The sequence below is a fragment of the Heptranchias perlo genome, unplaced genomic scaffold, assembly GCF_035084215.1.
Source record: "Heptranchias perlo isolate sHepPer1 unplaced genomic scaffold, sHepPer1.hap1 HAP1_SCAFFOLD_44, whole genome shotgun sequence".
Lineage (NCBI taxonomy): Eukaryota > Metazoa > Chordata > Chondrichthyes > Hexanchiformes > Hexanchidae > Heptranchias > Heptranchias perlo.
Window position 1 is genome coordinate 7,417,918 of NW_027139453.1, and position 14,050 is coordinate 7,431,967.

Below are 14,050 nucleotides of genomic sequence, written 5' to 3' on the forward strand. Positions count from 1 at the left end.
GCAAGATTTCAAAATGCATGAAGGAATTGTTCCCAGCTCCATCTTAAATTCTGCTAATTCACACAAGTTGAAATTTATACTCTTTGTTCCTGTACTTTAATCTCTCTATCTCTCCCTGTCTCAGTCTCTTGTCTCTTTGTATTTTCCCCTGATGGACTTCTCAGGCTGCCTTGAACGGCCAAGTTTGATCGAGCCTGCAAAACCAACAGAGAAGGGTAAAGAAAGAAAGACTGAGACGGTTGGAAAAGCAAAGATTCAACCCAGCTGATGAATTCGGAGCTAATGTCTCCAAACGTATCGCTCTTCGGCCTCACAGTGAAAAAATAGCATTTTTATTATACTTATGGTACAGTGTATAACCTGCGGATGGCGAGACAGATGACAATGTAGCTTTGGAGCAATAAATTCTGCAAAGTTTTACTTGATAATGCAAGTGGTAAATTCAAAACGAATGTGGTAAAGAGAGCCGGATATTGGTGACTTGAAATAGTTAGTGCTCAACTTGAACATTGCTGTACATCGGAATAGAAAACGCGATTGGATGTTCAGAAGTGGTCTGCAAGGCTGGGTGGTCGGCTGTGGGTGGTTGCGAATTGTGCACTGGCTGCACGGCCCTATTCATGGCGGTTGGTATGTCGAGGGGAATAATTCTCAATGCAGGCGGTTTTGCTGATTGTATGTGCGACACGTCCCAGGTTCAAATCCCAATCGAGCAGTGTTCTGTCTCCACTTTTGCTGAAAATTCACTCATTTGTTTCTCACATCGTTTCAGCGATGCAGAAGGCAGGATTGACTTAATTCTCGACCTGTTTCAGCTCTGGAGGACCGAATGCCGAGCTTTCGTCAACGCAACACAAATGGAGAAAAAAACATATCTCAAGATGTTGTGCAGATTGAAGCTGTATATGAATTTATCCCAATTCACGCGGTGTCATGAAAGCAGAATGAAAATGCTCCTGCATTTGGCGGTAATCGAACCCCCGCTTCCTGTGCAGCAGGCAAGAATTTGACCACGAAAATATCAATGGCCGAACGGCAGTTGGCTGCATGTGTCCACTTGGAAATAAACTGGAAGAACAGACAGTCTCACCGGCCGCACATGCGGTTGTTGGCTGGGCGCTTTAAACACGTGCGGCTCCAGTGGCGCAATCAGTTTGCGCGCGGTACTTATATAACAGTATTCGGCTTGAGAAATGCCGAGGTTGTGAGTTCGAACCTCACCTGGAGCAGTTTAACCTTTTGCTTCTGAACATTTCCACCCGAGTTCAAGGTGCAGCGAGAATGTTCCATGAAGCATCTCCTTCTTCGTGTTTTCATGTGGGCATTTGGGGTCCTCTGGCCAGCATTATTGCAATAGCAGGTGTGAGTTTATTTGTTAATAGGCGGGAGAGGGGGCGATTGCCTCCAGCATGAAATGGGAAATCAGGCGGTACGAGATCTTTAAATCTAATGAACTGAACACACAATTTTTCTTTTCGTGAAACAGACATTCTTCGGTTTGAAATGTCGTGTAGGAAAATTCGGAAGGTAAATGTGTTTGCCGGAGTCACTGAGTAACGGGTGGAATTATTCCGCTTTCAGTTGTTGATCCGCTGACAGGTCGAGAGACCTTTTCCAGCTCACGTGTGGGACAAGTCTGGCTTTTGAGCCACTGGGTAAAGTGATTGTTTTTAATTGCTGCTAACGAATGACAGGACATTTGGCACAAACAAGAAGAATTGTAAACTCACGAATTTCCTCTCCATGTTTCTTACATCAGATTCTCCTCAAAACGGTACTGAGAATTTTATAAATCGGATCCTCGCCCGAGGTCGACGGCCACAAGGGATAATTCAGAGACCGACCATGAATTTAGCTGTTTGTGTTCCAAGTTGATTATGTGCTTGCAGCTTCATTTATTATAAGGTTTAACATATTTCTTTGTGCACTAAATATCATAATTTGCACTAAATTTGATTTTGATTTTATATCATGTTCTTCAGTGCCAAGAAACAGATATATAATTGATATTATCAGATCAATAACAATTTTTTTAAAATGAGTACATAAAATAGTTAAATTGAAAATATTCAGATCTTAGTAGACAGAACTTTTAACTTTATCTAAAAGTATAATAGAAATGAATTCTAAAATCTGAAGTTCTAGTAGCTATATTCTATATCTCTTAGGTTAGAAATTCTTAATCCTTTTTTCAGAAGTGTATCTTTTGAATCAGATACATTAAATCTATAAACCAATGCAAACATATCTCAAAGCTGACCAAACTGTAAAAACATTACAAATTAGAAGTAAAGAATGAATTTAAAGAGGGATGTTAATATCGGATGAAGCTTTTTAACTGTAAAGTGCTTGCCCTCCCCTAAGTGTCCCATGGTGTTAATTGTGAGCAGCCTTTTTCTGTTGGAGAATAATCAATGGTTGAAGAGCTCCTTTGAAGAGCACTGCAGGTTGAATTTCATTGAAGTATATGAATTCTGCCAACAGCAGGCAATGGCCATCCTCAAGATTCACATTCTGTAGCTGGCATCGAGTCCCACTAAACCGATTGGAAACTCTTGCAGCCACTGACAAGTTTTATCTTGTTCTCTGCTGAAAGGAAAATTTGGCAGGAAACTGCTTTAGGTGGCTTCAGATCCGTTTACAAAACAGACCAACTATACAGTACATGGTCGTAGCCGGTGGACATGATCTATGTGGATTTCTTGGCTCTGAAGAACATGATATAAAATCATGAGGGTCAATGAAGGTAGCGCGTTTGATGTAGTCTACATGGATTTTAGCAAGGCTTTTGACAATGTCCCACATGGCAGACTGGTAAGAAAAGTAAGAGCCCATTGCATTCAAGGGAAAGTGGCAAGTTTTCTTTGGAGCAGAGGAGGCTGAGGGGAGATTTAATTGAGGTGTTTAAAATTATGAGGGGCCGAGATAGAGTGTATAGGAAGGACCTATGTCCCTTAGCAGAGAAGTCAATAACCAGGGGGCATAGATTTATGTAATTGGTAGGAGAATTAGAGGGGAGTTGAGGAGAATTCTTTTCACCCAGAGGGTGGTGGGGATTTGGAACTCACTGCCTGAAAGGGTGGTAGAGGCAGAAACTCTCATCACATTTAAAAAGCACTTGGATATGCACTTGAAGTGCCGTAACCTACAAGGTTACGGACCAAGAGTTGGAAAGTGGGAATAGGATGGATAGCTCTTTTTCGGCCGGCACAGACACGATGGGCCGAATAGCCTACTTCTGTGCCGTAAATTTCTGATTCTATTTCTATGAATCTGAATGATGGAAACAGCTATAACCACGCGCCTTGATAGCTCAGTCGGTAGACCATCAGACCTTTAGGTGAAGAAGTGATTTGAGTGTCTCGGGTTCAAAGTCCCTTTTAATGCGAGCAATTTTAGAACAGCTGTCAAGTTCTGCCAGTCAACTGGAGCAACAACTGCTGAAGAGACGATGCCTGCGATGTGTTGTCAATATGTCGACCTTTGGTGAGCATTCTCAGAAAAGGACTTTGATCTTCTCTGATCACCATTTTTACCAGAAACATTTGGACAGTAGATGATCTGTTAGAAAGACCACTGATTGCCCGTTCACACCACCCGTCCCTTGTTTGGACAGAGATTGCTTAGTGTCTAAACTGCTTCAAATGAGTCTTTTCCATAGTTACTTGGAAATGTTTGGATTAGTGCTGTTATCTGCAGCTTGTCAATTGGATGGTTAACACTGAGTTTAGTTGGGCTGATCTGATTTCTTTGTTCGAATAAATTAGATAATTTTTATCCCCCACCCACTCCTTGCAGACACTTCCAGCATCATCTCCGTGGGCGGTAGAATGCAGAGACATTCAGCGCTACAAATCAATCCGTGCTTCCTCTTACCGAAACTCGGGAACAATGTTCACCATTTCAGCTTCTCAGATGCCGATGTCGCCAATTTCAGCCTGTGCAGCCAGAACCCCTGGTGATTTTACAGTCACCGAAGTTCGCTGCACTTTCCCCAAAGTTCACTCTAAGAGAGAACAACAAAAAATAAAGGAAAAGTGTGCGTTTCTTCATTGGTGGCGACGCAAAATCGCTGCTTTCATTCCTTCCACCGTCGATCTTCCTGCGGGCTATGAACCTTCTGCACGCCGCTATTTTTATCACATGACCAGGAAGTGAAACAAGTTGAATGTGAAAGTTGGAGCAACAAATTGGGTCAAGCGGATAGGCGGGTCGGGATATTGCAAAACAAACAGCCAAGCCACGAGGAGCGGGTCAGCTGTTCCATCAGAAGATAAGAAATAGAAGCAGGAGCAGGCCTTACGGCCCCGCGAGCCTCCTCCGCCATTCAATAAGATCATGGCTGATTTTAGACCTCGAATCTATTTCCAGCCCGATCCCCATATTCCTATATGACACTTCAAACTGAAGAATGCCTGTTTCACGAAAAGAAAAATTGTGTGTTCGGTTGTTTAGACTTAAAGATCTGGTGGCGCCTCCTTTCCCATTTCATGCTGTTGCCAATCGCCCACTCTCCAGCCGATTAACAACTAAACTCACAGCTGCTGTTGCAATACGGCCGGCCAGAGCACCTTTTTTTCCCACATAAGAACACGAAGAAGGAGATGGTTCATGGAACAAACCAGCTGTACCTTGAACTCCGGTGGAAATATTCAGATGCAAAAGGTTTAACTGCTCGAGCTCATAACCTCAGCATTGATTGAGCCTGATGTCGTTCTCTAAGTACCGCGCGCTAACCGATTGCGCCACTTGAGCCACCGGGTCGTGATGTTGTCATCAAACAGCCTCATTTTTGGCCTGTAAGATTGTATGTTCTCTCAGACAGATTTCCATGTGAACACATGAAGCCAACTGCTGCTTGGTCTTTTTGTGTAAAATTGGTCGAATTCTTACCTGCCCCAAAGGAAGTTGGGGTTCGATTACCGCCCAATGCAGGAGCATTTTCATTCTGCATTCATGACATCGCGTGAATTGGGATAAATTCATATTCAGCTTCAATCTGCTAAACACCTTGAGACATTTTCTTTTCACCAGGTGTGTTGCATCCACAAAACCTCGGCTTCTACACGGAAAGTTTGGGGGACGTTTGGAACGCCCTTCTGCAGTCGGCAGTTGATGCTAGCTCACTTGAGAATGTTAAATCTGAGATTGACAGATGTCTGTGAACCAAGATTATTTGTGGATATGTGTCAAAGACGGGTATATGGAGTGACGTCACAGCTCAACCATGATCTCACTGAAAGGTGGAACAGGCTTGTCGGGCTAAATGTCACTTCCACTTGCGGCCTCCTGTTATGCGCCATCTTCGGATTGTGTGCCTGTGTGATGTGCCTCTCATGGTTTAATAGCTGCCAGTGTGTGTGACCTGCGAGTTATGGGTGTGCGGCTTGCAACAGTGGTAATGTGCAAGGGTGAGAAGAAGTCCCTGGTTAAAAGAGTTGAGCACTGATGTGAAGAGTTTGTTCGCATGTGGCGGATTGGATGGTATCGGGCGTGTTGCAGGTTGTAGGAGACGTCACTTGAGAGTTGACCGAACTCACCTTGACGACTCATTTTCAAAGCATTGAAATTCTTCCTGCACTGCATCCAAGTCCATGTTGCTGTTCCCCTGGCATTAACTTCGTCCCCGGCTGCCTCCCGCTGCCTTTTGGATTGATGCCGCCTCTTGCGCCCGGCACCCACTCACCTCACCCAAACTCTGCGGATATAGGATGTCCCTCCTTCTGTCCACCTCTTGCAGTAAGGTCTCTCAGCATCAGCAGAGAACATTGGTGGATGCACTCTCCAGGCCTGGTACCAACTCAGATCGGCAGATTGCTGAGGTTTGGCGTGCAGATTGGAGGATGAGGGATTCAGTTGCGTGCAACATTTATTCAATGTTTCAACATAACTCATCAGTGTCCAAACATAGGGATGGAACCTGCGTCTGTGTTTTACGTGTGCGATGTTTGATCTCCGTTCAGACTCCGTGCAGACAGTAGACTGTTATTTTCAGCAAATAACAGGTACCAGCTACCTTGAAGAGATTTCGAAGAAACATCCTCCCTTGAAGAGATTGAGCTCCCACTGGTGGTGGGAAGTGCGAATAGCACCCATTCAAATTGCAAGGCCCGGAATGGAACGCTGATTGCAGGTGAGTCATCGGGCCAGCCGAAACTTGCGTCCTGCCTGCACATGGGTCATTGGGCAAGGGAAACAGCGCATCACGCGACCTATGCCGAAAAATGGCTCTTTTCTAATTTTTCCCCCAAAGTTCGCCGCGTGCGCATGTCGACACGATTCCATTATGGTACCGAGCACAAGGGCCAGGGGAAGAAAGATTGCATTTCGATAGCGCCCTTCACCACTCAGACATCGAAAAGCGCTTCACAGAAAATGAAGCAATTTTTGAATGGTGGTCACTTCTGACATGTCGCAAACGAGGCAGCCAATTTGCGCAAAGCAAGGTCCCAAAAACATCGATGTAACAATGACCAGATAATATATTATAGTGATGTGGCTGAAGGGATAAATATTGAACGGGCTCCAGGGAGAACGAATCACCTTTAAAAACGGAGTCAAGGTGATTGTATCAGTTCTACTTTTGACCTTTGTAATGTTTTTTCTTTCCTTATTTTTTATCTTCTTCAGATTCCAACTTATCTTAAAACTGACAACTGAACTCTCAATGGATTTTCGATCAATCTGTCACTCAAAATAACCAATGTTATAAATAAAGAAATAAACCGGATTGAGACGGTTCACTTCACTTCACTGAAACGTCTAATTCCGGTTCAACCGGCGCGGCGGAGTCACAGCAGCTCATCGCTGATCTGCACCTCAACTCCATTTAGCGAAATAGAAACTGGAAAACTCATGTTTCGAGACGAGTTTACAAATTTCCTGAAAAATGAATATCACTAAACCAGCAAAACATTCCCTGCCCTGATTAAACACACAGCACGGGGATGTGTCGAATATATAGCAAGAAACCCGCGATTTTGTTATTACACGGATAGAATCCCGTGCTCAATATTAACATTAACACTGAGCGCCAGGTCTGGATCTGACCCGTTTACCCCGTGGTGCGGGATCCCGTCCGCGTTTATATTTACCAAAAAAAAGAAAATCAGAAAATAATAATCACACCCAGCAGAATTGGGGATTGTTCGTATTTTACAGGATAGATTGCGACCACTCGTCTCGTCAGGCTTGGATAGTAAACTCTGTTCACCTTCTCCGTTCGGTGTTGTTCTCCGTGTACATTTTTAGTTTACCGAGTTGACTTTTTTTGTATTTCCCCTCTCTCTATTGTGCAGACTGAGTGCGAAAGAGATTCGCTTTGGAGGCGAAACATTTTGATCAAAGATTTGAACATTGTTTATTCTGATTGTAGGTTTCTCGGAGACCCAGCGGGAGTTCAGTTCTCAGTTTCCTGATAAGTCGGAAACAGTAGAACTAACTTGCTAAAGTATAGAAAACAATAAATGAACAACATCAACAAAGTGAAAGGAAGTGAAAGATACAAGCAGAGTCTTAACTAACCCTGCCCCGTGTTTAAGATCATTTGGCGAAGTAATTCGCTATTGGCCGCGTGGCCTAATGGATCAGGCGTCTGACTCCGGGGGTAATTGTGATGCGATCAGAAGATTGTAGATTTCAATCCGACCACAGTCATTTTACTCGCTGGCTTTAAATGAGTCCACGCGGCCAATAGCGAAGTACTTCTCCAAATGGACAGACAAATCCCTTTGCTCCTCCACTGTTCCTAAGCTCTCGACATTGAGAACATTTTCCGATTGATTGGATCTAAAGTGAATTACCTCACTGTTCCCCACATTGAACTCCATTCAACACAGTTTTGCGAGTCTCTGTCCCTTTGTAACTTCCTGATCCCATCCACACAGGTAACTGTGCACCCGATCTTACTGTCATCTGCAAACTTGGATATGCAACTTTCCATTCCTTCATCCAAGTGACTGAGAAATATTGGGAGCACATTCCCGAGTGTTGACTGAAATCCGGGTCCTTAATATTTTGAGGAATCCTTGAAACCCCACGGTGTTTCCCCACAGAGGTTTCAGTGAGCGCTGCAGTAAATCTCGTCCTCGGGACTTTATTGGAAATCGTCAGTTTTTGCTGTTCAATCAGAATTGTCTTTGCATCCCGTGCTGGCGAGTCAGGGATTAGTGTTCCAAGAATCAGGAATATGATCTGGAACCAAATCTTGCCGACTGCGCGAATGGAGAAATATGAGTGAGATTTTTGTTTTTGATCCGCTCGATCAGATTGAATTTGACCCAGTAACAGGAAGCGGTTTTGGTGAAACTGATCCGAGGGTGAAGCGTGAAGGTGGTTGAAGTGATGAGCTGCTCAGTTTACACCTGCCACAATTTATATCTGGATTCAGCACCAGGCAGAGAGGTTGAAACAACTGTCTGGTGTTTATTGACCTGATCGGGAGATTAATATCACCGACGGCTGATTCACTGAAATCTCCAGGCCTGTGCTCAGCTACCATTTGGTTCGACGCTTGTTCTTGTCGGGTGAATGAGACAGATTTTTGCTCTCCCCAAGTTTTTACAATACTGGACCGGCCTCATTTTCTGTGTGAATAACTGGGATAAGTGGACAGAGCAGGGACAGAAAAGTTTTTTTGTATCAGCAGTGGAACAAGGTCTAACTGCTGTTGGACCAGAATTATTTCACTATCTTTATAATCCTTTAATTGCTGGGACCTCGAGCCCTAATGATGCATTCACGGCGTGCGCCATTCCCGATAGGTAAATATTGCAGCAAGTGAGATATGGGATGGCGTGATTTTCCCATAATTTCTGGAACATTTGTGCCGCTCCTCCGAAAGGTTGAATTAAACGATAAAAGTTGTTTTCGTCGCTCAGCCCAACGTTCCCTTGAACGGCGATCGCCAAATCGCTGTATTTACGTCATTAATCGCGCCGCAGCTCCTTACGATTGGACAAAAACAGCAAATGAAGTATGAGGCAGCAAGAAATGACTGAGAAAAGTCACAGACTTCAGCCTCTCAGCTTCTCACTCTTTCTCTCAGGCTCAGTCCTTTGTTCCTTTTCAGTCGTCCTTCCTTCTTCTCCTTCTTGTCTTCCTTACTTCTATCCATCACTGCCGTCTTTCTTTGAAAAATGGCGCTCCTGTCATCTGCAACAAGCGGTTTGATGATTTTTGACGAAGAACAAAAGTCTAGTGACGCTTAACTGAGATTCGCAACCCGGATTTCTCATTTGGTAATCAGTGAAAGCCCCAAAGCGAGATTCACACCCGGAGATCAACGAACCGCTGGCAAGAGATCCACGCGGCCACGAGAAAATTTCGCTGCCACCCACAGCCGATCAGCCATCATTTCAAACGGTTCCTATCCATCCAATCTCGCTTTCTATTCCATGTACAGCACTATCGATTTGTGCACTAATTATTCCAAGTGAACAATATCACCAAATATTGAATGTACAACTTGTCTTGTCCAGTAAGACTACCTAAAATTTAAATGCTCTGAAGCCACATTGTCGTTCGTGTGAGAATAGGTACTCCAGGTAGACTAGCGCTAATACACATTTCCTAATGTAAAACACACACACATTAAACTATTCTGCAGTAGTTGTGGGAGGTCACCCACAGGAGGAGGTCAAGGCCTGGTGCATCACAGACATTACTCACCAGCATTTCGTGGGAAGAGATGAAAAATGTAATAGGATAAGACCAGATAGTGTGGAGAGAGTGTGGGAATACAACAGGATGAATAGGGCTAGATATAAGATCTACTGCCAGGGGATAAGGAAGAGACCGATGAACACATGATTGATGTTGTTGCGCAGACGCAATGAAGGGGAAGCAGCAATACAGTCGCTTGCAAAAGTATCAATACGATAACTTTGGAAAAAAACGATATTCATGTAGGCGCCGTGGCTCAGTGTTTAAAGCATCTTTCTGATAAACAGGGGATCCTGGGTTCAAATCCCCAGCCGTGCCTTTAGCTCGTTTTGTTTCTTTGCTCCCATTTTCCAACCGTTGTGTTCCAGAGAGCAGCGAGAGCAACGTTTCCTCTTCCTCATTTGCTGCTTGCAGAAGCCGTTGGTTTGCTTCACAGCCTCTCTGTGTTGACTGCCGAGTTAAATTACTTCCAGAGGTTCCCATCCACGGGTTTACAAATTAGGTTAAAGTGCCCCCTGCTACTTTTATATTTCCATTAAATAATATCAATCAATTGCCGAATAAAAATTCAGGGGTTCGCTGATATTCTGTATTTTCCCCAATCAAGTAGACAGGAGGGGATGAATCTTTCTGTGAGGACGTTGGACAAACTGATTCTAGGGTAAAGCTAAACATTCATGGTGGAGATTAAACACAGACCAACACCGCGGGACCGCTTCTGGTCAACGACTTTAATTCTTAAACCAGAGCTGTTTTAGCGAAGAGGTTGAAGAGCTGAATTCTCAATCTAAAGGGATTCCGACCCGCCGGTTTAACCGGATTTACACGGTTCACTTCACTTCAATAGGAAAACATTCGACAATTTCAAAAGTTTCATCCCCTCATTCTCGAGACCGGAAAGAAAGTGAAACTTCAAATTGTTTCTTGCAGAAATAGCAACAAAGATTCTTATCAGGATTTACTTACATTCAGAGCATGTGTGAGCACCAGAGGACAGAATGTACACGGTTTATTGACGCAACGCACGTGGAGAAAATGTTGGAATGTTTCAAGATGATGTGCAGATAGAAGCTGAATGTTTATTTATCCAAATTCAGTTGATCTCATTGATGCAGAATGCAAAATGTGAAAACACAGACAAGAAACACCGGAGTGATAGGAATAGATTTCAAGCCAATTACATAATGTAAAAAACAATTGAACATTCATCGGTAGGGCTGCATCCAACTTGTAATACAATAGCGAGGAGAATGGGATTCGGACCCTGCGAGCGCACTGCATTAGCATCGCCTCATGATTTCGGCCACCTCGTCGCACCGGTAGCTTCAAAAGCCGTTTTATTTCCTTCTTTCTGAATCCAAACAGTAGAAATAAAGTCAACGTTACATCATGTCCTGCCCGTGCACCCAGAACGACAATGTTGAAATCGTACAGTCAGTAAGACAATGAATGTGTGTATTTACGTCAGGTCTGTCCTGAGACTGTTAGAAATGGTCGGGTGTAAAACAGTTCCGGCCCATGTAGACTGTCGAGTACGAGGGTCAATTGCAGTTATCAACACTGAGATAGATAGATTTCTGTTAGTTAAGGGTATCAAGGGATAGGGAGCAAAGTTGGGAAAATGGATTTAAGGCGAAGATCAGCCATGATCGAACCGAATGGTAGAACAGGCCCGACGGGTTGAATGGCCTCCTCCTGTTCCTAATGTTTATGTTGTCCTTGGCGTGAACTATTATAATACCACAGAAAACATCAAAGTGAAACTCTCTGGAATGGATAATAATTGAAATTAATGAACGGAGCAGAAACTGGAATCCCCACCGCAGCCCACAGACTCCTGGGGATGTGGATTTCCGTAGAGCTTCTGCTTCATACTTGTCACAACCTATTCCAATATCGTCCAGGTCCCGATACCACGGGTAGCGCTCTTCAAATAGAAAGGTGTCAGTTTCATCATCATCTGTAACCGTTAAAGTTCTTCATTTCAATGAAACCGACGTTATTTCAAGCCCTTGTCTATGGTTACATTAGTCCACCTGAGGTGTTCGGGCAAAGCCTTATGTCTTCCCGCCCGAAAGACATAAATTCCTAATTGAATAAAGAGCCTGAACGGCCACATTCAAACAGATGGATAAATGGTGCAAGAGGGAAGGCTTCAGATTCCTGGGACATTGGGATCAGTTCTGGGGCAGGAGGGATTTTTTCAAAATGGACGTGTTGCACCTCAACAGAGCTGGGACTAATGTCCTCGCGAGGAGGCTAACTAGTGAAGTGGTGGAGCGTTTAAACCAAATTGGCAGGGGCATGAGCATCAGAAGGAAACAATGGAGGGGAGAAGCAACGAACACAGAGGATTGGGAAGGTCAAATAACACTAGATTAAAAAGAGAGTTCAGAAACAGGAGATATCAGACAGGGTCAAATCCAAAGCAGTCTAAGATGAGTTTCGAGTGCATGTGCCTAAATGTACGTAGCGTGGCAAAACAGGTTGGTGAGCTGCAGGCTCAAGTCGCTTAATGGTTCTATGATTTTGTGGCAATAACAGACACCTTGCTCAATGAAGGGGAGGACAGTGTACTTAATATTCCCGGCCACAAGGCATTCAGGAAAGATAGGGAAGTGAAGGAAAGAGAGGCAGTATTGATCGAATGCACTAACATAGCACTGGAAAGGGATGATGTAGTCGAGAGTTCAAAGACAGAAACTATTTGTTTAAAATTAAGATACAATAGAGAAGCTATTACGCAACTGGATGTAAACTGTAGACCACCAAATAGTGGGAAGGAGATAGAGGAGCAAATCTGGGGGCAAATTACAGAACGATGCAAGAACAATAGAGTTCTGATAACGGGGGATTCAATTGTCCCAATATAGAATGGGACAGTAAAGAGTGTAAAGGGCAAAGTGGGGAAGGAGTTCCTGAAATGTGTACAAGATAACGTTATGGGACAGGGTGTTTCCAGCCCACCGAGTAAGAATACAATGCAGGGTCCAGTTCTGGGGAATGAAGTTGGGCAGGTGGAGCATGTTACAGTGGGGCAGAATTTGGCGAACACTGATCATAATATCATTAGGTTTACAATAATTACGGGGAAGTTCAAGGAGGAGTTGGTTTCCGGTACAGAGTGGACACATCACTGAGAGGTAGAAAGGAAGGGCATGGAAAGCGAGAGATCCACGCATGACTAAAGATACGGAGACTAAAATGAAACAGAAAAAGGAGGCTTATGACAAATGTAAGGTTCATAAAACAGTAGAGAACTAGGCTGAATACAGAAAGTACAGAGGAGATCTAAAAAAGGGAATAAGAGGGGTAAAGAGAATATGAGAATAGATTAGTGGATCACATAAAAGGGAAGACAAAAGTCTCATAATTGTATAAATATGAGAAGTCAAAGGAAGGGTGGGACCGATCAGGGACAATAAAAGGAGATGTTCTTGTGGAGGCAGATAGCATGGCTGAGGAACTAAATGAAAACGTTACATCTGTCACACGTCTGATCACAAAGGGGGAAAAGAAGGCAATTACAGGTCAGTCAGCCTAACGTCGGCGATGGGGCAACATTTAGGGACAATAATCTGGGACAAACTTAATTATCACTTGGAAAAGGTTAATAAGATAAAGTCAGCACGGATTTGTTGAAGGAAATCGTGTTTGACTAACTTGATTAAGTTCTTTCATGAAATAGTGGAGAGGGTTGACGAGGTTGGTGCAATTGTTGTTGTGTAAATGGACTTTCAAAGGGAATTTGATAAAGTAACACATAATATACTTATTACCAAAATTAAAGCCCGTGCGATTAATGGGACACTTGCAGCGTGAATACAAAATTGGCTAAGAGACAGAAAGCAGAAAGTAGTGGTGAACGCTAGTTTGTCAGACTGGTGGGAAGAATACAGTGGTGTTCCCCAGTGGTCAGTATTAGGACCACAGTTCTTTTTGATATATGTTAATGACCTGGACATCGGTATGGATGTTATAAATTTAAAGTTTGCAGATGACAGGGAAATGTAGCAAACAATGTGGAGGATAGCAGCAGACTTCAGGAGGACATAGACAGACTGGTGAAATGGGCAGACTCATGGCAGATTAAATTTAACACAGAGAAGTGCAAGGGGATATATTTTGGTTGGAAGAATGAGGAGAGGTAATAAAAACTAAATGGTACAATTTCAAAGAGGTGCAGGAACAGAGAGAGCTCGATGTGCACATACACAAATATTTGAAAGTCGCAGGACAAGTTAAGAAGGCTATTAAAAGGCATAGGGGATCCTGAGCTTTATTATTAGAGGCATCAAGTTCAAAATTAAGGAAGTTATACCAAACCATTAGAAAACTCCCGTAATGCCGCAACTGCAATATTGTTTTCAATTCTGGGAACCACACT

General features: G+C 43.6%; 1 non-coding gene across 1 annotated transcript; it reads left to right on the top strand.

The window, feature by feature from the left end:
- Nucleotides 1–1,134: 1,134 nt before the first annotated feature.
- On the top strand, nucleotides 1,135–1,229 carry trnai-uau (transfer RNA isoleucine (anticodon UAU)). The gene is made up of 2 exons: nucleotides 1,135–1,172; nucleotides 1,194–1,229. It is a non-coding gene; the product is annotated as a tRNA-Ile (tRNA).
- The last annotated feature ends 12,821 nt before the right edge of the window (nucleotides 1,230–14,050 follow it).